Consider the following 19202-nt stretch of genomic DNA (forward strand, 5'->3'; position numbering starts at 1 on the left):
ATGAAAGGTGAAATATGCTCTCTCTTGCTAGACTGGACTTGTGCCTTATGGTCACATTCATTCAATACCGATTGGGAGCAGATTCAATTAGCACTTAGATCATGATGGTCTGCCTTTTTTTCTCAAGGTATTATTTTCTCTCCTTGCTTATCTACTTTATTCCACTGCCTTCCTTTTCCTGATGCAAGTCTTTGTGTTCTCTACTTTATCTTTTGAAGCCATCAGGACTTGAATACTTGGTACTTGCTAATGAAGCTTGCTTGGCAGTGAGAAGGCATGGGAAGCTCACTTGAACTAATTGTTTTAGGATCTCTCCAGGCACCCTGACCCTATGCACAGACATGGTTTACTTTAGAATGATTGTCTTAAGTTAGAAAATCAGCTCTTGTTCAAAGATGAAAACACACATTGATCAAAACCTGAATTTCATGTGGATTGTGTAAACATGTAATTTGGGTTAGATCCGGGCACTGGAAAATATGCAACACTGTTGTCCAGGAAGTTCCAGTGCAAGCAACGTGAGGAACTTCAGAAAGTCACATTAATTGTCTCCTTGGGGAAGTGCCTCAGAAATCCTGACCTCTGCATTTCTGCTGTGTGTGTGACGCTAGTGGAGATGATCACTTGAGCAGTTGCAACATTCTTGTGTACATAAGTTTGAATGACATTATGAACTGTGGAAAGAATAAGGCTGTGCTTCCCAAATCACCCCCCAGAGACTCTCCCTCTGGCCCTGCACATCAGCAATCACTTCATCATCAAAGCACTGTCTGCTTCCATCAATGCCATGTTTCCTATGGTCAAATCACAGATACCTTTTCCTAGGGGTCTATGCACTTGAATTTCTAGGGGTGATGGCTGTGGTGCTCTTGAACACCTCTGCTCTTTGCCAAGCCATCATCCAGTGTGTAAGGTTTTGGGCTGACACAGACATCCTGTTCCTGTCCCCATCTGCTAGAGGTTTCCTGTTGAAGATGTAAGTTTTACTCTCCTCTTTATCAGCGCTGACAAAAGTTGTTATTTAAGTGTTGCTCAATATTTTCAACATGATTTTGGGATGACTGCTAATTCCTTCAATGCCGTGTTTTGTTTCAGAATTTCTAATCCCATTTTCTATGACTAAGTTCAGTTGCGTGGTTTCCCCAGAAAGGATTAAGGTTTACTGCCATAGGTACGTCATCCTGCCTTTGAAGCTGCTTGTTCATGCTTTCCTTGGCAAGCTCTGGCAGATGTGCTTGGGAACAACAGAGATGGTATCTTTTTGAAGCCGTGAAAGGGTTAATCAGAAGCATGTTTATGAAATCAGGTCGCTCACCCTTACAAGCTTTTACTGTGATCTTTTTGAATACTTTTGGAAGATTTATTGCCTGCTTTTGTAATTTATATTACATTTTTCTTTCCTTTCTTGAAGCAATTTTAATGCTATGTGTGATACTGTGAAAATTACCTGTGACAAGTATCTTTTCTTGGCAAGTCCTTAATTGCACAGCTCTTGGTTGCCAACTGGAGAACGTGACTATCTTCATGTGGATGGCCTGCCAGTTTTGGCTGGTATTTTTGGGATGACTGAAGGAGTGTAGAGCAGCTGAAGCACATCTGTAGTTCCAAAGCAAACCCAAGCAAAGGACTTCCATCCCCCAGCCGGCAGATCACTGTTTGTACAGATGCTTCTTCTCAAGAGCCTTTTTGTAGGACTGGTCACACTTGTGGGTGAGTTTGAATTTGTGATGGGGAGAGGGGCTGATGGCTGTTCATGGGAATATTATTTTTCATCAGGGAGATTAAAAATACTGCTATTGACTAGGAGATGGCTTTGGAGATTCTCCAGTGAAATGGAGCACCTGCACATATGCAGTACTTTTTGAAAAATGTTAAACAGCATCTACCCTCTGCTGGGAATTGTTATTGTGCTTTTGGCTCTATCTGCCTTGCTTGCACATGTACCATTGTGAAATTTTTACAACCAAACAAAATATCAGAGAATGGTTGTCTTCAAGACAAAGCTGATAGCTGCCTCCAGCTGATGCCTCTTTGAAACCAGTTGAGGAGTGTGTGCTTGCCTCACTGGGACCTGCACCTACCTGCACTGCCGTAGCACCTGGATATTGATGCAAGGCTCCTGGATTGCAGAGAGCCTGGATAGTTCTGGTAGGGTAGATGCTATGGTGCCAGGCTCTGCAGGTGTACATGATGCAGTTAAACAGAATGTGAAAACCTTAATTCCTAGTAAGTTGTCTCAAAGTGGATCTATTTGTGCATTTTCATACAAAATCTGTCTTAATTTTTAGTAAATTTCTAAAGCCATGACAGAGACTTATTGGGACTTGCTGTGTTTACCCCTGTCTAGTAGTGAATGCTGAGCTTTGCAAGTCCTGGCTTTTGGTACAAATTCATGTGTTGTGTACTTGTAATACCAGGATCTTCTAGAAACCCATAGGAATCAAATGACTGTTATTTGTATTTTCTTGCCTGTTAAAACTGCACAAATGTAGACTCTTACTTCTGAAGATTTCTTTTCTTCCCAAGGAAGTATCATCTCCTGGGATTTAAGTATTTGCTGATGCAAATCTCTGTGATCACAGTTAAAGAACTACTGAGTGTCACATTTTTAGGTCACCAGTTCAAATCTAGTCCAAAGAGGTAATGGGCCTTTTTGGACCCCTAATGCCTTTCATCAGGATTTATGTTTACTTGCTTAAACTAAAATTGGACCATCTGCTATTCAAAATTATGGTTCAAGTGGAAAATAAACACTAGAAGCAGTTCTTTCTACAGCAGAAAATCTTGTTTGACTTGTGTATCTTTATGTGCTTGTAAGCACACATGGAGCTTTAGAAGGAATAAAGGTTGCAGAGAAATGGATGCATTTAGTCAGGTCTGGTATTTTTGGTATGCTTTTCTATGACTTTTAAATTGCAAGAGCTTTTGAATAAAATATAGGAGGATACAGACTTTGAAGGCAAAGAGATTTTGAAACTGAAAATGCAGTGGGAGAGTATTTTGAATGGCAACTGAAACACTTTTGGACAAAGTATTTCTGAAATTCTTCCATGCAGCTGCTTTTCTAAAGAATGATGGCTGGTTGGTTGGCTTTTTTTTTCTTTCTTTCTTGTTTGGTGCTTCTAGCATTCATGTCAAAATCCTTGCACAAAGCTGCATTGCTAAATCTGATCTCTAAATTCAGGTTTCTGGTCAAGAAGCGTGTACAGTAACATCTGGTACTTGTGATAACACATTGGACTGTACCTTGCCCAGGCTGCAGAGAGCTTCAGGGGTTCAGCCACACAGGCCTTTGCAGCTTTACAGCTCCTCTTTGTGTCCTCTCTGAGTGGAGCTTCAGGGATTCAGTTCAGCCACACAGGCCTTTGCAGCTTTACAGCTCCTCTTTGTGTCCTCTCTGAGTTGTTAGTCTGAAGTTGGGAAATCCTTGCAGTCTCTGAGATATGCTGTGATATGGTAAGCCTTGCTAATCCCTGCAGTTAGGAGCTGACTTCTTGAGTGCTGGGATCTGCCTGCAACCACCTCTTCCTTCCAACCTTTTCCTGAATGTTTCCTGAGCACTCTCTGGCTTGTTTCAGGGACCAGCTTGGCAACGTTATCAGGAATCAATAGCTGGAGTCCTTCAGGAAAGAAGTTGAAGATGCTGAAGTATGAATTCTGGTGTCCTGCTTGTTAGAATCTGTTAGCAGAGACGTCAAGATGTGAAGAAGAGAGATGTGGAAGCCAGTACAAGTGTTCTTTTCTTTGTGCTCCTGAGTTGAGAAATAAAGATTTGAGCTGGCTTCCCCAACCCAAAGACTGTTGCATAGCTTCCCATGCATCTCATGCCATGGGAGATCTCTTCTGTCAGTATTTTTAGGTACAAAAAGTGGATTGTGAGGTGTGGAGATAGAAAAATTAGATATTTAATGGCATGGAAAAAAAGTTGCCCATAGAACTTGAGTCATCACTATGGCACTTTGTTATGATTCCAGTCCTGTGAGCCTGGAATGTATGTTTTCATGTGTGGTTACTCTGTAAAGGGTCTTCAGTCACGTGAAGGTCTGAGTTCTTGGCACTTCAGGAGAAATTATGAGATCATTCATTTTTAATCCTGATGCCACTTTTTGCTATCATATTGCTGGTTATCTCAGAAGCTGTTGGCAATGGATTTATGGCTTCCTACTTAGACTGTCCAGTTACAATCAAGTATGTCAGAAGCATTGAGTACATAATTCTGCGTCTCTTTTGATGCTGATTTTATAAAGGCAGTATTGAAGTTCTGCATTAGCAAAGGAATACCAACCACTAAACTATTTCTGCCAGTATTTTAAATCTCTGATTACTTTTTGGCTTGTAACGATATCAGCCAGAAATGATGCATGGCTAGGAATCTTTCTAAATTATCATCCATCTTTTTGCTGGAGACCAAAAGAGGAAAGTTACTGAAGTGGAAAGAAAACTTTTTTTTTTAAGCTGAGTCATGAGAATATTGGCAAGTTGCAAGGGAAAATTTAAATCTGGTGTTTGCTTGCTATAGTTAACAATGAAATCCTCCTTTACAGGAAATCACTAGAGTGAATTATGCTTTCAGTGTCCTTGATACCATGGAAGAATAAAAGAAAATAGAGTTGTCTTTGTTTTAAAATTTATTTTTAATACAGATATTTGGTGTAGGACAGAGGTAAATAAAAGGAAGATGCTTCTTTCTACTGACAGTTCTCCAAAGATAAACCCTAAAAACATGGTCACCATCAACAATTACTAGTTTTCATAAACAGTATGATTTTTTATTTGTTTTCTCTTACTACCTGCAAATAACTAAATCACAGAATGTTCTCTTCTGAAACCTGAGTGCTTTTAAGAGTTCTGCTTATTTTCAGTATGTATACAAATATTAATACTGAACTAGTTTGAAAAATATCAAATGAAAAGCAAAATGTCAAATCTTTTGTGTAATATAAAGTAATAGGTGTTCTCTATAAACATTAATGACTTAGTCAGTTTCTGATATAGTAAATTCTGTTCTTTTTCTGCTAGTAGAAAAGGAAAGAATAGAAGACAGTGACTTTGCCAGACATGAAGCCCAGTACAGTTGAGAATGGATAACTAGTTATTTGGAATCCCAGTTATGTTTTGTATAGAGGCTATAATTTGTCTTGCACAAGAAACCTGGCTAATGTAAAAAAAAAGTTCAGTGCCTCCCATCTTTTTCTCTTTTTGAAAATAGATGAAATAGACTGCAGAAGAACATATTTGTCAACAGGAAGTAACCATGAACTTAGGAGTGCAGGCATTGAGTATAGCTGAGCATGACTGCAGAGAGTAAAGACAGAACCTCTTGCCCCTCGCTTTTCAGGCTGTAAGTAGGACCAGAGAATGCCTTTCATGAGGGTGGAGCAGGCTTTTCCATCCCCGTTGTGTGTGCAGTTTCTTCATACAAGTCTTGGTGCCAGGCTTTCATGGCACAGGCTTGGGGCCACATGGAGTGAAGCTGCAGGTTGTCACCAGCCCACAGCCACAGCTCTTGCACTCCTGGTGACAGAGGAGTGTTCAGATATTAGTGGGATTTGAGGTAGATCAAATGGAACATGAGTATTTCAAGGTGTCCCTGTGCAGATTTTTGTCATACTACCAGATGTACTTTACTGAACTGTTGCATGTAATGAACAACCTTTTGTGATTGCATTGATCAAGATAGCACCTTGGGTGTGTTCTTCATGCAAGGGGAAAAGTGAGGTCAGTGGGAATGAATGTTGTGCTGCAGATTGGACTGGAAAAGAGATACTTTGGTGTCCTGGGAAGAACAAGTCTTGGACTTCTGCTGTGGGGCATTCAGTCTAACATGGCATCTTAATGTTCTGTGACAGGTGACTTTCCTGCATTCCTTGTTGGGCTGCCCTACTTGTTCAAGTGATGACCAGCTCTGTTCTTTGTCCTCTGCTTTTTCCTCTGGCAGGCAGTCCTTTCTGTTGTCCTGGTACATGTGCTCCAGCCTTGCCTGCCATCTCCTTTTGGCTCAGAATTAGCCACTGTATTGTTCCTTGTAGGTGTGGTCACAGGTCCCACCCTTCAGAAAACTGGAAGCCTGGTTTTAAGTCACCTCCACAAGCTTTCTGGATGTGATGCATAGCATGGAGAGCTATTTGGATGTTGGCTTTTCAGGTATCTGGATATTGTGGTAGGAATGAAGGCAACCAGAAAAGCAACAGGCAGGAAAATCCTGTAAGCTACATCTGCTAGTAGCCCTAGATGAATAAAACTGAGATGTTCTCTTAACTCCTCCACCTTTCAGGTTAGATCTGCTTGTTTGTTCAATGAGTGAAGAGTATTATGCCTCAGAACATGTGCAGAAGTGGGATGGCTACATGTAGGGCTCTCAAAAACTCAGAAGCTGATGTTGGCATGCTCATATTCTACACTGACACAGAGACATTCCTGGTAAATTGATGGCAAAACATAAAATCTTTTTTTCTCTTGCTCTTCTCCACAGTTTAACTCTCCTTATGATGTTTATCTCTGATCAGAGGATATTAACAAAATCTTTATCTTCTTGGTTTTACAAATTTGGCTTAAGAATTCTCTGCTTGGCAAAACTTGGCAAACATTGCCTTAGTATGCAAACAGTGGGGATGGGATAGGGGAAATCACTTGGCTGTTGAAAAGCTGCATATGGGGAAGTCACATGGAGGTTTCAGTGTTTTATTTATAATTCTGCAAAGGCCTCTTCTTATTTGAAAAATAGGAGAGATCAGTTAGTGGGTTCTGGAAAGCAAACAGCTAGATTCTTCCATGAGTATTTTTAACATAAATATTAACTTCACAGATTGTGGCAGTATTTTTTTCCTTGAATACTTGTTTTTAGCCTTCAAGATGTATAACTGGTAAAGTAACATTGTCAAGAAAACTGTAACTCCTGTAGCATCTGTTTTTTAAAATTCTAATTGTGAAGCCATAAGAGATGCTTTGTTTTCATTTAGCAAATACATACTGAGTTTCCAGGAAGGTAACTTGATTTGCAATAAGCATATCCAGTGAGAACATATACTTCTCATGTTTGTCTTTTGTTGAAGGATTAGAGTATTTATTTCAAAATCTTTTTCAGAAGAACACTAGTTTTAACATTACCGTTAAGTAATATTTAAGTAAGAATCTTTTGCATTTTCACATTTGGCTGTATATGTGAAGACACATTTCCAAACACAAGTCCTTGGAAGGATTTTACTAGTTAATAATGTAACCATGAGTTTTATGTCAGCTTCATTCTGAGCAGTGTTTTGCTGATACCAGTATAAGTTAACTGAGTTATGTGAAACTGCTTGAACAGAGCTAAAGGAGCAATAAAAGTGATCTGCCCATGAGGCTTTAGCATTTTCCCTCTGCTCAGATTGCTGAACATGACTAAGTCTTTGCAGAATGACATCTAAGGTTACACTTGGAGTCATTAGGTTATAAACAGTCCATAAAATGTTTTGCATACTTCATGTTAATATTCGTCAGAAGATCAAGATTCCCTCGGGAGAAATGAGAATATGCACCAAAAACATTCTCAGTCTTGAGGTTTATCCACAACTTCCTTGATCACTAAAGATCAACTGTCTCATGAAGACATTATTGCAGAACAAATTTTCATGTTGCTCTGAGTGTTTATATATGGGGGGAATCTACTGGATAGTGCCCTTTGATGTTTTTGCTGACTGGCTGAGTTGTAAATTACATTTGAAAGTCTTTCTGACTCTAATTTGGTAGATTTATATGAACCTTTATGTTCAAGAATGTTTTTGAGCCCCAGGCTGTGTTAAGAAAAAAACATGGTAAAAGTGCTCAGATCTTGACAGAATGTCTGAATCTGTGCTATTGAATAGATAGAGGGTTTCTTTCATTTCTGTTCATTCCCAGTAAGGGCTTAGAGGCGTTGGGGGTGAGTTCTTGACCTTTCTTGAAGATGCCAGTATCTCTCTGAGAGAGCTGACCCACCACTTGTTTGGGTGGGGTTTTTTTTGTTGTTTGTTTTTTGGTTTTGTTTTCTTGGGTTCTTTCCCCGAAAATAAATCTGTCTCTACTGTGAAAAAATGGTTGTTCCTAGACACAATCCAAATAAAGCTGGGTCTGTCAGGGCACTGTTGAACTTGGGAAATGGTGTTGTCTTTTGTTCTGCAGATGCCAAGCACTGACTACTGGGAGTCAATTAGGGTTGACTCCCAGTAGTCAGTGCTTGGCATCTGCAGTGGTACAGCAGCAGCCTGTGCTCCTTGCCTGTGTGGTCAGCTGAGCTGACCTAGGGCAACACTGAACTGGAACAAAACCTCCAGACCACCAACTTGTCCTTCAGAAGCTAATCTTGTTTCAGGTTCCACTGTTACTTTGTGAAATACTGGGATTTATGGACCTGGCAGGGTGGCTCTGGCAGGGCTATCACATTACAGCAAGATCTGGGCTCTCAGTCAAACCCCTGACTTGGTGGCATTTCTCATACCTAAGGACTCAACTCACAAGGGATGTCCTTGGCATCTGCACGCATCGAAATTTCTTCCAGGTCATCTAAATGAGAGCACAGAGTGGAGGACTTGAACAAGAACCTGGAGAGAACTGCTGTAAGCTGCAGACACTCCCAATCTAGCTGCAGTTCAGGGAATGTAGGAGCCACTAGTGCATCTTCCTCCTCTTGGGAAGTAGGAAGAAGCATTTTCCATGTGTGTGTTGAGTTTTTGGAGGCCTGGCTGTTCCTCAGGGTAATTCAAAAGCTGTCTGCAGACAATTTGACAGCATCTCTTCACGATAATGAGGAATCAGCAGGGTTGTTTCCTCCAGCCTTGAGAAGGGAAGTAGAGAGGCTCAGCTGTGCAGAGCTACAAGGGCTGTGGAGCACAAAACAGCTCAGAGACTTTCCTCTAACTGCACAGCTCAAGAATACTCTAGTTGCATGTATGACAATTCAACCTCATCCAGTGTGCTTTGTCTGACAACAAAGCTGCTTGATTTGTCTCTGTTATGGATCTGGTTTCTAGTCTGAATCCTTCAGGCATCTCTGAAGTCTCTTTTGGTGCATGGTGGATGCACTGAATGCCACTGTTTCTGCTGGCTTGCTTTGGCAAGATAAAAGTTCCATTTCACGAATGTGTTTTTACATTTACAAAAGACGGCTTTCGCTTTTTTTAAAATTTATTTTGCTTGGCTTTGCATTTCCCAAGAATTTTGGAACATTTTTGATGATCACTTATTTTTCCTCATGATAACTTCAAGTCAGTGTGAGCTCAGACTGCAATAGACAGTCCACTGTGTGTTGACACTCTTAAAAGATAAAGCCATGCTGTCAGTTTATGCTGAATTATTTCTATAGATGGGCTATATGTGGAAAAAGTTCTTAACTTTTTTCTTTCTCATGTCAGACCTGCATTTGAAAAGGATTCTGAAATTTATTATCATCTTCATTATATTTTGCTGGTGTTAAAACCATCTACTAAATCCAGCCATCTAAAACTGAAGGGACAGTAAAGATTTTACTGTTTTATCATTTACCTTTGGTGTAAAAATTATATTGCAGCTAGTAAGGAACACACAAAGGCTTAGGAAAAGGTTCTGCAAAACAGTGTTAGATGTAAAAAAAGAAAAAGAAGGGTATTGATCTAAAATTTAATAAATGAAATTAGTGTACAATAACTCAGTAACTGATACAGAGTGAAAGTGTTTGCAGCTCTTTTGGTTCTGGAGGGAAAAGACTCCCAAACAGACAGTGTACAAACTCCTGGTTGTAAGTCTGCACATATGAAAAGAAATACTAAATGTATAGGGGGTCAGATTAAAGGAAAAAAAATAAGAAAAAGTTAGAAAATGGTGAAGTGCTTCACTCTCTATTGAAGCACTAGAATAAATCCCTGAAGGTTTTATAAGCATCTCTAAGGCAACAGGAAATGAGCAGTGTGGATTTATCAGGAACAACCTCATGGGAGGAGGCTGATGAGTTTAATTTGGTTAATTCAATGGATGTTTTACAGCCCAGCCTGAGTGAGGCAGCACATTGGTTATAGGATACTCAGTGAGGATCTGTGTTCAGGAGGGTTCATTAAGTGATGAATATTTGCTGAGGAGTGTCTGTGGTGGTGACTGGGATCCTGGGGGGTTTGTTCTGCCTCTGTGCCAGCAGTTTTGGAGACAAAGAGAAAACACTTGAGATGCTGATGGAAATTGTGCGTGTTTTTTAAAACAGGAGAACAACTTGAAGAAATAGCCTGAAGTCTATTTCACTTTTCCTTAAGTAACAATGGATTTAGCAATGGAAAAAGTGAAATAGTGTGGGATTTTAGACCAGAAATTGAATGCAGTTCTTTCAGTAAAAAAACTCACAAAATTGTTAACAGTGTAGAATTGTCCTATACAGGTATTTTGTAATACTCCATGCTAGTAAGTGATATGCCTCATTTTGGATCCCACATTTTAAGATGGGTTTAAGCTTCAGACTGAGAAAATCAGTAAAACCATGATTTAATCCATGTAGTCTAGGAAATAAAGACTTCTGTCTTCTGGAAGCAGCTTATAGAGAAATGGAACAATTTTCCAGGTGAGCTAAGTTAAAAAGTTCACTAAGATCAGTCATCTTGTTTTTAGTGGAGAAGAAGAAATTACTGCCTTATCTTGCACTAAGGCCTGAGTTAATGTTAATGGGAAAGAACATCCTTATGTTTGAAGGGCATCAAGCACAGGAGTACGTCCCCTGTTGAGGCAGTGGCTACATTAGTGATTGAAGTTGCCTTAAGAATAGGTTAGAGAAATGTTGATGCTTTGGGTGCAGTGAATCGTTCCCAGAGCAGTTTGACAGCCTGGTGCCTCTGGGTTTGCCTCTCTGATTTTCAAACAGCCCTGACTTTTGAAGCCTGTGTTAAGAAACAAGTGCTGAAAGGAGGACAAGTCTGATGGTCACTCTGTAATTAAATCTGTAACTAAATCCTGCTCACAAATGTTGCTGTCTGTCCCTAAGTTCTTTATGTATTTTTACCTGGAAGATGGCTTTTCAATGGTCTAATGACTTTTCAAAGTGCAGGCTGGGTCCCTGAAACTAAATTGGTGGTTAGTTTTCTCATTTGTTGCCAGGAAATGAGGGTTGGTGTCCTGGTGTTCCAGAGGAGATGTTCAGAATTACTGCTCCCCAAACTTCCCCGTTCAGGGGGAAAATACTACTGTAGGAGCCTGTGATGTGTCAGAAGTGAGTATTTCTAAAAATTGAAAATATTTCCTCGTCTTAGAGTTTCTTCATTCAACAGTCACCCACAGGGCTTGTAAGCTTTCTGAGTGCTGTGGGTGATGTATATTGTTCACCTTCTGAAAAAGAAAAGGTTTTGCTAGTTGGGGCTTTCTTTTGGTGTTTTTCTGGTTTTTTTTTTTATATTTACTGTTTTACTGTAGTCATTCTAATTAGCACTAACTACTTTCCTCTAAAAAGGTAGGATGTCAGTTAGGTTTTGATCTGATTTTTTTATGCTGATTCATACAGACCATTTGGTTTACGCTATGGGAGAATTCCAAAAGAAGCAATGTTTGCAGTAGCAAAAGGTCACTGGTTTTGTGATCTGGAGCACATGCATATCTGGGAGCTAGGCCTGAGCAAGGAGAAAGCAAGTGCTTGATCTTCTCTCTTTTCCTGCAGCCTTGCTGCAGAGAAGGGCATGAAAGAAGTAAAACCGTGTGGGTCATTTGGTCCTCCTGCTCTGCACAGCCAGGGGAGTGTTCACTTTATCCTCCAGCAGAATAACAATGGAAAATATAGCAGTTTGGGTGAGATAATGCCCATAAAGGCAGGCTATGGTTATCAACGTTTCTTCCCAAAATAAAACTGAATTAAGTTTGTAATTACTGGACTCAGAAATAAGCTTATGCACACATTTTGCACCTTAGGGGAAAACCCTACAGATCCCAGGAAAGAAGGTGAGTGGGACCACAGGGTGTTGGAGCTATCTGCCCTTGAAAGGGCAAAGCCGCCTGGCCAGCAGGTTTGTCACTGAAATTTAGAAACTGGCTGTGATTCCAGGTGCCACCAGTGCCTTTAATGCTTCAGCAAAGTGCAAACTGCGTAATGCCAGGGCCGGTGCTGAAAGGCGACACCGGGACAGCGCTTCCTCCCAGCCGCCTGTTCCTTACATAACTTGGGGCTGCCTGGGCAGCCTCTGGCTGAGCCCTCCCCACAGGAAATGCTTGGGTGGCACTTCTGCTAGGCATAGCAAGAATAGCAATTCATTAATTCTGACTCCAGTGGTTCTAGTACCTCAGGTGCTATTCCCATTCTATGGTTAGGGAAAATGAAGCAGGATGGTGAAGCTGGTGATGGGAGGCATTGAATTTTTTTTGCCCTGAATGCTTGGTTTGAACCAGCTTCATCTGCACCTGGAAAGCTACATCTGTCAGCTGTGGTTCATGTACACTGTGTTTTCTGAGGGCCCCCTCAAAACATCTGCTCTCTGGCTGGCAGGGCAGCAAAGTGGGTGGCCGGCTCTTGTTTTCCTGGTAAAAATGTCAGTCAAAACCTAACCTGTACTGTAACAGGAAAGAGATTAGGCTTTAAGGTATTTTATATTCTCTTTCATAGATACAGGTGAACTCAGCTTGAATCTGCCCTTAACCATACACTATGCTGATTTATTCCTTACTTTTGTTTACTCATTTTTTAATTCCAAGTACTTGGAGAGATCATAAGCAATGCAGTAATTCAAGTTAGAAAAGACAATCTTTTGTTTAAAATGACGTTTTCTGAAGTGTTTTTTCCATAAAGTTGCATTTTTGAGGAAGTTTTTAGCAGTGGAGTTTAAGACTGAATAGCTCTCATAGAGTTTTGTCTAGAGATTTAAAAGTGATGTCTTTAATACTGTTGTGCTGTGATCTTCTAAATGCTTGTGATACTGAGCTTTCTTAATAGTTAAACTTGTGATTTCCTTTCATTCTTCATTTTGGTTGTATGAAGAAATGTGATTTTCAGTGCCCTTCATTTTGGAAGAGGAGAAGTCCTTCTTTCTGCTAGTCAGACCACCTTGCCATGTGGAGGGGCTTTCATCATGCTTGTGCCAAACTCTGAGCCTCAGCCTACGTGCAGTGAAAGAATGAGTTTGTGTTTCTGCTAGATGACAGAAATCCCGTGAAACTCAGATACTGCGCAGCCCATTGGGTTAATTGAGAGACTTTTAATTTTGGGAATACCATATTGTGATACACATGTATTTTCTAAGAGGAAGAATATTCAATTAAAGCAATTGTTTGTAGTTTGAGTACTGCAAATGCAGTCTCCTGCAAACCAGAATCCGTTTATCTGTGGAGATGTAGATAGCACAGCAGGGCCTGGAAGGAAGAGTCCAGGGATAATAGGAAAGTTCTTGAGGGTGTACATATGTAGAGAGCAACTTGAGGACATTTGCCTCAGCCTATGTGATATTGCTCTATAACAAACCATAATATCCAGCAGTGTGCTCAAAAGGAGGTGGCTGCTGATGTTTTGGGGTTTTTTCTGAAGGATTTCCCAGAAAATCTGTTCCTCCAAAGAAGGGTTCAAGCCATGTAGAAGTGGTGTTCTGCTGGAGAAATGTAATTCTTAGAACTTAATGAAAGAGCCTCTTTCTTGTAAAACAAGCTGCAGAAAACAGGACTGCTGGGATTTGAGGAGAGATTTTCTAGACTTCTTCAAGATGTAAACTTATGCGCAGGAAAGGCCAACAAACTTGAGAGATCTGACCAGACTATATGCATAACAGATCCTCCCAGCAAAGTCTTACCTGATGACAAAACCTTTTTAGCCAATTGTTTACCTCTTGTCAGGTTAACCAGTGCATGGTTCCTGAAGCAAGAGCTGAGTGTCTTTGGGCAATCAGGTGCTCATTTAACACCACTGTTTCTGAGCAAGGTGTGGGTTTTTATAAGAAAAGCAGCAGAGGTTAACATCAAATTGCTTTCTAATTTGCAGGGCTACCATCACTTAAAATCACAGGCATCTGCACGTGTGATTGCCTATCATGTCTGCTATCTATTCCTATCTCTGTGGGTGTTTCCCATAACCAACATGCCTGTGTATCATGTGTGAGACTGGATTTTATCTGAGTATTGGCTTTTCACACAGTGGCACTTTGTGAGAGTGCAAAAGGGGCAAAGGGCAATTAACTTGCTTGGATTTTATCTTCTTGCCCATGGTAATGTAATGCAATTTGGCTGATCCCTGACCTTCTTGTGCACTCCAGACTTCTGTCGTAGGTATATCTTGGTAAATCACGTAGCCACCCTTATCTTCAACAGATTGTCTGTTTTTGTGGTAGGTTCTTTATAAACACATTTGCAGGCTCTGAGAGTTCATGCCCTGCCTTATCTGCAGCAGGCCTTGGTCTGTGTAGTTGGGCCCAGCAGCATCAGTGCTGCATCCCAGATAATTGCTTCATGTATAAAAGTATCCTTCTCTTTGAGGATCTCTAAATTAAGACTGTCTGCTGTATAATTGCCTATTGACTTAACCTATGATGAAAAAATCCATCTTTTAGGACCCCAGAAGGTATTCAGAGCAGCGTTATCCCATGGAATCTAGAGGCAATAGAAGAGTAAGGAAAATGAAAACCTTAAAGTCAATTCTAGTCACCCCAGCACTAGTGTTGTTAGTTTTGGCAAATCCTATCTCAACAGTAAAGCCAGCTGCCATTTTGGCATCAACACAGACAGACTTGGCATGATCCCTTCTGGCATCAAAAAAATGCTTCGTGGGAGCTGGCACCAAAGCTGTGAAACAAGGGTAAGTAAGGCCCAAGGGAAACGCCAAGCAGCCATGAGATGAACACTAAAAATAGTGAGTTGCTGTCATTTGTAGAGAAATCAAATAGCACTTGTAAGAGTAGGGTATCCAAGTTCTCCATCAAGGTTGTGCTGGTAAGGATCTCTGGGACAATGCATGTCTGTGATGATGTGACCAAAGGACACACACAGGCTGTATTTTTGGTACCCACATGGTGCAAGACTCTAAAACTAGAACAGACGCTTACCGTCTTAATTCTGTGCTTAGGGGATCCTGTTACTGTCTGCAGACTCTGCCTTCTCCCCTGTCTGGAGCAGATCATCTCCTCTTGAGCCATTACCAAAGTCCTGTTTGCATACATGGGCATCAGGAAGACGAGCTGTAGTGCCAAAAAGCAAGGAGCCAAGCTGGTGTCCCTGTACCACCCCGGATACACTGTGGCTGTCTCATAAAATATTTAACAGCTGAACTCTCCACTCCCTCCTCCTTCTCCCCCTCCCAGCAGGCTTAGAAGAAAGCTGAGTAGGCTTTACCATGACTTCATTACCCACTCCAGACTAAAAGTGAAGCCTGACATCTTCATTTGGGCATTTCAGGTGCCCAAAAACCTGGGAATGCTAAAGGGGCAGAATCAACCCAATATTTTTTGAAGCACTTAGCATCACTTCTCAAATAGGGGACTTTCAACCCTTTAGTCCCTCTGTGCCTCAGTGATGAAGGACTTTAAAGCTTTTTAACAACTCTGGGCTTGGATGGCAGGCATGGGTGTTAGAGTGGTTGCACAAAAGTAGATGTTTCACACAGACTTTGGCATTACAGTTGCAATGGTTTGGCTGCAGCTCTGTTGCTGTGAAGAAAAGCACGCTGGACCTGTGGCTATCATTTTCTGGTCCATGGGGAAACAGCAGTGGGAGCAATGTCACTGAGGGCTGGAAACCTCAAACTACACTTAGAAAAAACTATTTTGGTCTCAGAGAAGAGCTCTGAACAGCAGAGTGGGTAGGAGTGTCTGAACAGCCTGCATGTGGTTGGTTTTATCTCCTCTCTCAGATGGGTGTTGGAGGGGACTCCTCTTGGGTATGTCCTCCACAACCACCCCTTGTCTGCTCCCTGCACTTTCCTTGAGTGCCCTTAGGATAGCTTAATACAAAAGGCAGCTTCAGAGAAAGGATTGCTTGCTGTACGAAAGTGCAAAGGGAAGTGCTTTACTGTTGGTATTTCTTCACCCACAAAGGAGCAGTGAAGAGGACATGCTCCCACTGAAACAGCAGATCATGGAGTGGGTAGTGGCTTCCTCTGTGGTGCACACTACTTCAGTTCAGGGCTTACACATGGCTTTTGGGTGGAGATGTGGCACATATTTGTGCTTGCCTGCTTGGCTGACAGTTGCTGTTTGGGATTCAGTTGGAATCGAGAGTCAGTTGGAATCAAGCATGAGCTGTTGCTGTTGGGGCTCTCAGTAACACAGAGAATATTTTGAAGTGCAGAGTCTCATCCTCCCTGGTCAACCAGTTACTCAGAGAGAAAGACCGGTAACGGCAGTGAGGTTGAGATTCACTGTCCCTATTCGCTTAACTCACTAAGCTGCAAGAGTTTTTTGCACTTCTGAATCACTGAGCTGACAGAAGTGATGCCCTGTGGGGAAGAGGCACAGCTTCTTAGCACTGCAAGCCCTTGTGCTTTGTTGCACATTAAAACTTATTGATCCATCAGACTGGTTGCAGTGCTAACTCACACACTGGTTCCAACAGATATGGTGTGTTTTCCTAACATTGTTATTTGCTTTCTGCAACAAAGATTAAGATAGTTTGGACTGAAAAAATAGTAAATGCAATAACTCCAATGTTCTTGTTTTGTAGTTGAAGTTCATGTGGATTGGGTGACCCACTTTACCCCACTCCTGAACAATAATGTAATATTAGACAGGTGAAAGGTTTGTTTTGGGCCATTTGTCCCCTAAGCAAAAGAGTAGATATTCTAGCTCCTGCAGGTACTGGGAAGTTACTAGCCTGACCTCTTCATCTTGGTCCTCTGGAATTTGTTGATGGCATTCTTGGTAGGCAGTGCCAATGTTACATGAACCCGGGACACCTGGTCCTCACACTGGAAAGTCATCATGTTCTTGCAGTGCTATCATTGGGGTGGGGAAGTTGCCCTTCACTCTTCGGGGATCTACAAGTGCACAGGTGGGCAGACAGAAATGGTTTGTAGGCAGATTTAACGTTGCATTGCTGTTCCAGCATTGGTCATCTCCCAGTGTCTCATGCTAGTTTTTCTAGCAAACTGGTCCCTTTAGAATATTTGCTGTGAAGGCAGATGGAGCTTGTTGTTCTTGGATATTGTCTTATTCTAGAGAAACAGAGAATCTGCTTTTACACCTTTCTGTGTGTTTCTTTCCTTTTTCTATTCTTTATTCCCTGAACCATCTCCAGGATGGGGAAGGGTAAAGTCACCTTCATTGAGGTTGCTTCTTTCACACTGTGTTTTGAGTGCATGCCAGATTTATGAAGTCTCAGTCCTAGCACCCAGGACTAACAAAAATGGTAATCCAGAAACAGTCCTCTTATCAACATGAAAATAACAGAGTGCACTAGGGAAAATGGAAGAATAATTAAAGTTGTTCCAACTTTATTGTCAACCTGTGCATGTAGTTACAGAACTATGGTATTAAAGTTTAATTGAGAGGATATTACACATCATGTGTATTTACTGTTCAAAAACTCTCTCTGCCTAGGAGTGCAATAGTGGAGCAACTGAGAGCAGCCTCATGCTTCCATCCTGACAGACTGAGGTGCACAATATCAATTTTTGTTGCAATCATGTTATCACAACTGGATCTCCTCAAGGTGTATCAAAATGAGTACTATACGTTGCTTGGTTATCAGACTTGCTTGCAAGCATCTCCCATCAGACATGAGAAGCAACTTTGAAATGGCCCAAACAACTTCCATCATGTGTTTCACTTGCACGTTGTATCTGAGGTCATGAGGCACAGTGTATTGGCGTGTGAAGGTACTGAGCAGCATCCTTTGCTGGACATCATATTTGGGGTAGATGGCATGTTCTGGAGAAGTGTTACAGACTGGTAATGCCTAGGGGCCTCTATTCCCTCTTTTCCAATAGAAACCTGCTCACCATTTTTCTGTGGTGGGATCGATGCTGACATGCCAAAAAGGATGATTGGTAGCTGCCTAAACAAGCAGATTTTGAAAGTAATGTAGATGCCATAGTCTGTCCTGACATTAGACTTTTCAGAGCCCTCAGGAGAGTCATCTACTGAGGAACTGTGTGAACAAACACTCAAAACTTGTGTTTGTTTTGTCATTATATCTTGGATAGATGCACTGTTGTGTAGCCTTTGCAGATCTTAAATTCCAGGTTTGTATAAGGAAGTGAACCCATGCTGAGCCTGCCTTAGAGCTGCTCTTGCTTTCATTATAATAATTATTATTTCAGCTCTGGTTTCCCCCAAGCAGAGAGCAGTAGAAAATTAGAAGGGTTTTGGAAATGGACAATGAGCAGCTGAAGGCTTTGGGATAAGATTTTACATTAAGAGGATAGGGAAGATTGATATCTTTTATAAGAAGATAGCTAACAGGTACAGAGTAATGAATGGGTGAGAAGATGGATGAGGACTTCTGTTCCCACCTGCTAATAATATGAAAGTCAAATTAGAAGGTGGTGAATTCATTCCTGATGAAAGAAACTATTTGTTCACAACCACTGTCTATGAAACTCAGTGCCACCAGGCAGAGCTTTGGGGCAAGAATTTACGAACTTCAAAAAAGAGGAGGGGGTAAAAGGATACCAGTTGGTTTATACAAAGCAATTGCAATGATTAGGAGAACCTAGGTGTTTTGCAGAGGTTCTAAGGGTGTTGATCAGTGTTTTGTAAGGGTATGAGCTACCTTGCCCAGCTCTTTTTTTTATTTTTTTCTGTCCCTCTACAGGGTTTTTTCCGTAGTCGCCTATAGCAGAGTTGTGGAGCGTGTTACTGGCCGCTGTCACTCAGGGACTGCAAGAGAGGGTGGCTGCTCCTGCTGCAGTCGAATGTGGTAATGCCTGCTTGCAAACCACCTTTTGTGTGTCAGTCTTTCCAGGATTGCTAAATTCACACATAAATTAGGATGCTTTTGCTTTTCCGCCGAGTTCCTGCTTTTGATAGTCCTTCACAACTTGTCTTAGATCTGGAATGATGCTTTGCCTTTTGAGTGTGTGCTGGGGAAGAGGCGGGTGGTTAAAGTTAGATTTCTTCTGACAGTAGGGGTTTAGAAACTGCTGCATTAGCTCAGCCCTGGGATCTGCCTGGTCCAGAGCTCTGGATAGCAACAGCCAAAATCAGATGTTTCAAAGGCCACTGCAAGGCCACAGAACAGATTACTAAAACAGAAAGCTGCCCTTTTATATCACTGGTGTTTGTCCATAGAATTGGAAAAGCAAAGGTTGAGAGTTTGTTTGATCCAATAGCACAAAA

General features: G+C 41.4%; 1 protein-coding gene and 1 long non-coding RNA gene across 5 annotated transcripts in view; both read left to right on the top strand.

Moving 5' to 3' along the window:
- Window positions 1-19202, top strand: part of WBP1L (WW domain binding protein 1 like) — a 59156-nt gene that overhangs the window by 13743 nt on the left and 26211 nt on the right. The window contains exon 2 of one of the 4 annotated variants that reach the window (XM_039708700.1): window positions 18679-18783. The exons of the other annotated variants lie outside the window; for them this stretch is intronic. The gene's annotated coding sequence lies outside the window, so the exon portion shown is untranslated. The remainder of the gene's footprint in view (window positions 1-18678; window positions 18784-19202) is intronic. 4 annotated transcript variants of the gene reach the window in all.
- On the top strand, window positions 1221-3790 carry LOC120501918. The gene is made up of 2 exons (XR_005627418.1): window positions 1221-1710; window positions 3579-3790. It is a non-coding gene; the product is annotated as an uncharacterized LOC120501918 (long non-coding RNA).

This window comes from Passer montanus, unplaced genomic scaffold (assembly GCF_014805655.1).
Source record: "Passer montanus isolate IOZ18808 unplaced genomic scaffold, ASM1480565v1 scaffold21, whole genome shotgun sequence".
NCBI lineage: Eukaryota > Metazoa > Chordata > Aves > Passeriformes > Passeridae > Passer > Passer montanus.